Below are 7205 nucleotides of genomic sequence, written 5' to 3'. Positions count from 1 at the left end.
AAGTGTGTTAGCCCACAACCCAACATAGAGGACTTTTCTAATGGTGATTTTTTCCCCAATCCTCCAGTGACTCCTACATGTTCTTGTTCTAGAATATCAACATACTCGTCTTTGCACACACAAAGTCTTGAGATATCACCTTTTCCTTTTTTATAGAGTTGCCCTCAAAATAAGTATATAAGGGGGTTCTACCTTCACAAATTATCTTTTTCCATTTTTAGGGACATTGATTCCTCCATTGGGAATCCATGGCTCAATAATTGAGCAATTTCATAGCTCCATCTTGGCACAAGGCTAATTTGGAAGAGAGAAGTGTCTACTACAAGATCATACTCAACTCTCGTTGGTGTTTCTCTACTCAAGATTCTAGACAGATGGTTATCTCTTACATGAGTTTGCCTTTTCTCATTGAGACAATGAAGTCAACTCAAGAAGAAGCACACACCTTGTGATTCACCCCATGGTGCCTAGTCACTAGATAGAGTAAGGCTTGATGGTCACAACATAAGATACAAATTTGTTCTCCAAGAGATAATGGTGGAACTTCTTTATAGCATATACGACAATCCTTCTCTCTCCGTGGTTGTATAGTTCTTTCAGGTTCATTTAACTATCTTGGCATAGGAGACAAGAAACTCCATGTTCTTCTCTCCTGGTTAAGCTAATATATACATCATATGACATAAGCCAATGCATCATGTGCACGTGGAAGATGACATCCCGCTTGGATGAGATGTCAATATATGCATCCCACCCAAGTGGTATGTTCTTCTCTCCTAATTACACTAATTTTTATGCATCCTATGGAATAAGCTAATGCATCAAATGACATTTCACTTGGGTGCTCTCTAAATTGAAGCATAGATAAAAGTTTGTTTGATAAATGCCTCCTCACAGTTATCAATCCATAGAAAACATACAAACATGGCATATAGAGGTCTTTTGATCTCCATATACATGAATATAAATCTTCTATAATACCATGTGTGTCCCATAAATCTTTGGATAGTGTTATGGCTTTTAGGTCTCTTGAGTTCTAAAATAATTTGGATCTTTCCTTCATCTATGGTTATCCCATTTTTAGACACCACATGACCTAGGATTCTCCCATTTTTAGACATCACATGACCTAGGATTCTCCCATGCCTAACCCCGAATTTACACTTGTCTAGGTTTAAGCACAACTTATAATATAGACACCTCTCAACACTTTCCACAATGGGGGATATGCTCAACTTTAAGTTCACATAGAGCTTTACATGAAGACCTCTAAGAATTTCTATAAGAAATCCTTGTGATGAGCAATGGGCATTAATTGTTAGAACCTAGCTGGGTCTATGGTGGATACTTGATTATATCTTGAAAACTCGTCTAAGAATCCAAAAAACTTATTTTCCTGTAACTCTTTCGAGTACATGCTTGACATAGGGCAATGGGTAATTGTCTCTCATCATGGCTACATTTACCTTCTTTAAGTTCACACATATGCGGATCTTGCCGTTATTTTTTAGTACTATGACCGCTAGTGACACCCACCAATTTATGTGCTCCATCTCATATATGAAACTTATGGAGATAGGCATGTTGGCTTCTTCCTTGATGGTGGGTTTCATGATAGTTGTGTGGTCTTTGTTTGACTAGATTTGCACCATCTATAAGTGGAATCATGTGCTAGTAAACTCTTTTGTAGGGACACCCTTAAGGTCTAAATAGCTCCAAGAAAACACATCTTTATTCCTTGAGAAGTTTTGTTAATTTGGTCTCCTCCTCGGGGGACAAGTCTATAGAAATCCAAAAAAAACTAGGTTCTTCCCAGGCTGTGCTAGGTCAATTTGCTTTGGATACTCTAGTCCATCATATGACATAACTTGCTCTTTTAGTTTCTCTCTCTTCATCCCATGGATCTAGCCTCTTCCACCCTCCACCCCACCACTTAACCTATGGAGCCAGTGTGAACTCACATATCCATAATTAAAATTACCACTTTACTCACACATACCACTTAAGATAAGCTTACATACACATTCCTTTGAAAATAATCCTTGTATAAAAAAAACATACATCATAAAGCTCTTTCCATAACATGCATACATCATATGTCCATATCACATATCACAAGTAACACATCAGTGTCACATCATTATCATCATCATAAATCATGCACTCCTTTGAAAACAATCCTTTCATATTAAAAAAACATTCATCATACAATTCCTTCCATAACATGCATATATGTCCATATCACACATATCACAAGTAACACATCAGTGTCACATCATTATCATAAATCTCCTTGCACCACAACCATGATCCTTAGACTACGATGGCATGCACTGTGCCCAAACACTCCTAGACCACTTGATGTGATCAAAAGGGCCATGCATATCTCACTCCACTCAACAGAAGTGCCAAATAATCCTACGATTTACTTTTATTAGATGTCACATATCCCAAACTCATAAACACTCTAGGTATGAGCGTAAAAAGCCACGTATGCTAGTGCCACTGCTCATCCTTAGCCACCAAGCACTATCTTACCTATTTCGCTATGGAGCTACTTCGTTGTCCATCACATTAATCGTGCCATGAGCACACCCATGTTTGACCTTCGTGTGATGCACCCTAAAACTCACATGAAAATCTATAAACTTGTGTGGTACCTTCATATGCTTCCACAAATAATACATGTGCATCACATGAGTAGAATATCCAACCAATAAAGTAAGATCTTAAGCAGTATACACCATATTCATATCTAAAGGAGGGTAAACCATCGCAATCTTGATGACACATCATAGAACTCTACTTGGAACTTTGAGCAAGTTAAATTTCTCTAGGCCACAAATATCCGTGAAGTCTTATCAAGATCTTCCCTTCCTTGGGATCACTTCTAAGTCTTGATTCCATAAGTCATGCCATTCAACTTTAAGTAAAGTCCTTTGTGTACAAAGAAAGTCTTTTTAAGGTCATCCATTCAACTTCAAGTAAAGCCCTTTATGTGCAAAGAAAGTCTTTCTAAGGCTATCCATAATCACTAGAGTTGAAAGGGCCTTTATCCATGGCAAGTCTCTCTAAGGCTCGTTTGAGAAAAATCTTAACCTCTCAATGAGATAAAAAAAGTTTTGGACTTAAGCCTTGGTCTATGCATGTTTGTAGATAATACTCATGGAGAGTTTGGAACTCTTGCCATCCTTAGCATAGCGAAGACTTGAAAATGTCTTTATAGACGTAGTTATGCAAGTTGTGTTGGTGCACCCAACGTGATTGACCTAGCATTTTTATGTTTCCTACCCTTACAAAGGCTGGGAAAATCATGTCCTAACATTCATAAAGTAATTTGATTTAGCAAAATAAAGAACAACCAACAATAGCTCATTAGTCTTGGGAATGGTGTATTTATTTTTTATCGTCAACTCATTCAACCCTCTGTAGTCAATGCATAACCTTAATGATAGCCTTAGTGCTCCATCTTTCTTTTTTTAAAAGAGAATAGATGCCCCCCATGGTGACACACTCAGTCGTATAAACCCTCATTCCAGTAGTTGTCTTTACTGTTCCATCTTTCTTTTTCTAAAAGAGAATAGATGCACACCATTGTGACACACTAAGTAGTTTAAACTCAATAGCTTCTAGAATTACCATTTTGTAAGCATGTTTTGTAGTAGACTGAGCTTCGGGAATTAGCTCGATCTCATGGTCTCTAGGAGCATTTTAGCCCAATCCTCAAGGAAGACATCTGCATATTCGCTTAAACATTCTGGATCTTTCAGGTTAGACTTCTTAGTCCACAAGGTTCATCTTGATGACGTAAATTATCTATCTTTTTCTGAGCCTCTTTAGTAATATGGAGGCTTTATAGTGACAAAGACCTAGAAGTTCCAATTGCATGAACCTTGTTTTGTCAGGTCTAGAAAAGTGATGGTCCCTTTAGGCAATGAATATCATCGTGATTTCTAGTGAGCCAATCAATATCAAGAATACTGTTGTAAATCCCTAGAGGTAAAATTTTAAACAACCGGCACTCCGTGGTATTAGCATCTAAGGAAAATTGCAATAAATATGTTTCATGATGGGTGAAAAGTATCTTTCTACTAGCTAATTCTACTTGCATAGGCTTTGCATACTTTTGACTAATCACTAACTTACACATAGAATCGATTAAAAGCTTAAATTTTTAACGTTGAAATTTAGTCACAGCTTGGATAACTGAGATTTGTCAATTCTACCTCTAATGCTCACTGTAATAGCCTAAAAGGATCATAGTTGTGCATAAATTCTTCCTCTTGAGTTGTCGCAACTTGGCGGAGATCCTTGATGGACCAAGACCGCTAGCCTTTAGAATCGCAAACCCTCATTATTGTTACCAAGCATGGAAAATTTAGGTGGATTTGGGCAATCTTTGACCATGTTCCTAGGTTGTAGGCATTGAGAACATTTGACTTCCTCATGGGATTAGTCATACTACCCTCTTGCTTGCAGAGTGAATGTTGGTACTAGTGGGCAAGGATAAAATTCCCCCTCTTCCTTAACTCTCCCATCTCTTGGATTTTGACTACTGTGCTCTAACTCCTACCTCCTTTTAGCAGAGTATGTTGAGAATCATTTCCTTGAGAGAAATTCTCTTGGCAGATTGAGGTATGATCCTTTGTCCACTCTTAGTGGAGAAAGCCTTGGTAAAATCTTCAACCAATTACTACAGCCTAAAATATTGTTGCAAGTTTGCGGTTCTTGACTAAATTGTCTAATGGTTCATCAAGCTTTTGAATGAATCTATTCAAAAGTGTCACCTCATCCATGGCTGGAGCAAAGCGAAGTAGTTTGGCAAAGGTGCCAAGGCCATCTTACTTCTCTCATTATAGCCCGCTATATCACAATATTCATCCATTAACTCGATCCATGCTTATGTTAGCTCTCCTAAGTTCTTTCCTTCACCCTTAAATGGAAATGGTTGCACCTTGTGAAGGGCTTCCTTGACATCATTATCAAGGGGTTTCCCACTACTCTAGGGTGCCATCTGTAAATTTTCAAAATCAATTTATTCTTCAACTTATTTAGAAACTCACAGTCACGCATTAAAAGGACATATCTTGAACTTATATGAGGGAGTCAAAAAAAAATTTCCAGCAATAGAAGAGGAATTTACAAGGGTATACTTCTAGGGTTGGGATCAGAATAGTTTAAGACAATAGGCTCAATGTGGATATACAATATATAGTGTGGGGAAGATATATACTAAGGTGTTTTAGTCTGGAAACAAATTCTCTTATAGAAAATCTACACATGCCGATAATTCTATATTCCTTTACTGGATTATCATGGCCATTTTTAGATTTTGGTTATAACAAGGCCGTAAGAATTCTAGCTCAATGTGAATGGTGAACTTCCACACGAGGCCTGCATAAGGAAGAAGAAATGATCAATGAAATTATAGTAATGCTCTAGTAGGTTGTGCTCGTCGACCAAATGCTGGAAGTCAATGTGTATTGCTCGCTATTCCAAAGTAAATGCTCGAGCCTACATCATATTTTGTAAAACATGTATGTTCATAGAGTTTTAGTCAAAAGAGCTTTGGTTCAAAAATCTATTTTCATAAATAAAAGTTTATATTTTATATCTAAGATCCCAAAAAATTATTATATTTTATATCTAAGATCCCAAAAAAATATTATAAGCTATTATAAAAAGTTTAATATTAGACCCGAGGCTTCATCCTATAGGTCTTCTTAGTTCCTCAAGATTTTTATTTCCTCAAGTATAACAATTTTATTTTGAGGTAACAATTGCATGAGCTCTAGTAATTCTTGGTAGAACTCCCAATTTTCAAAACCACAATTTATATTAATGACTAGGTAATGATCTATCAACCTTGTAGCTTCTAGCTCGTGGAAAATCATGACGTTCTTATTAACTTCCTTTAAATCTCATGTTAGAAGTTCAACTACACAAGAACGAAATCCTTCATCTCATAGTTGGGCCCATTGGGTATGTTCTCGATCTTGGAACAATTCCTCTTCGTGCTCAGAGATGCAAAGTAATGTCCGAAATTGATCCATCCTTAATTGGCATTCTTTGAGTTGATCCTTAAGAAATGCATGAAGCCCCTCATTTTGGGAGAAAGCCATGATCTTGAGCAAAATTTTACGTCTACTCATCATTGGCTAAGTTAATTAACATCTACCAGGGTGAGTAGGATACATGGGTAAAGTAAGACTGTGAGTGAATAAGAAGTAGGAAAGGACTCTATACACCCTTTGGTACCATGTCACTTATAAACTCGAGCTTAACTAAAATCATGGTTAAGGCCAGGTTTTTGTTGAATCTCCGAGCATAATCTATAGATGGTCGACCGAACCCCAAGGGAGATGTTTTGATATTTTGGCTATAAGGAGAATGAGAAGTCAAACTGCTCCTGCTCCTCGGGCTCAGGGGAAAATAACTTGATGAAATGCTTGGCCCTTCCATTGCACGTTCCTCGCTCTCCTTGGATGCGAAATAATGGAAGGCGAATGCTATTATGTCATCTTTCATGGAAAGTCCACGGAGCTTATACAAGGAAGGTCGAGCCATCTAAGTCAAGAAGATTTTAACAAGTTAAGATACACGATGCTTGGTCAAAGATCCTCAATTTATGTCATAGACTATTTTGGTTAGGGTTATAAAAGACATAAATAATACTTTTAGAAAGCTAAAAAGATAGATATGTAGTATCATCAATTTAAGTATTATGACTTGCTCAATCCCTGCTAAGTCCACGCCTCATAGTACGAAGGTAGCACTAGACTAGCATACCATAGTAGATTTCCTAAGGTGGACGATCATCATACACTGACAAGCTATCACATGGTACATAGAGAGAAAGCACTTGGTGAAGAGAATGCAACAACCACCTGGGGTTATTACATATCAAATTCTCATATAATAGCACTTTTGTGCTCAAGCTGAGTTGCTGGTGAATAAGGAGTAAGAGGAGGTTCTCTATCATAGGAGAGCCACCCCAGTAAAAACCTGAATTGAGCCTTTGAAATCCCACATGAGACATTGATCCAATGAGGTTAAAAATAGCATTTTGCACAAAATGCTCAAAGATACTCATCCGGACTTCATTGATGGTGGAGGCAAAGCAGGTAAAAGTAAAGGCAATCATTTGGGCCTCATGAGAAAGGACCGGAACTGCGCGTTGAGACATCTGGTCAAGAAAAGACCGA

This window comes from Cibotium barometz, chromosome 62 (assembly GCF_041138505.1).
Source record: "Cibotium barometz isolate CiBa-2024 chromosome 62, ASM4113850v1, whole genome shotgun sequence".
Classification (NCBI taxonomy): Eukaryota; Viridiplantae; Streptophyta; class Polypodiopsida; order Cyatheales; family Cibotiaceae; genus Cibotium; species Cibotium barometz.
This window is presented reverse-complemented; position numbering follows the sequence as displayed.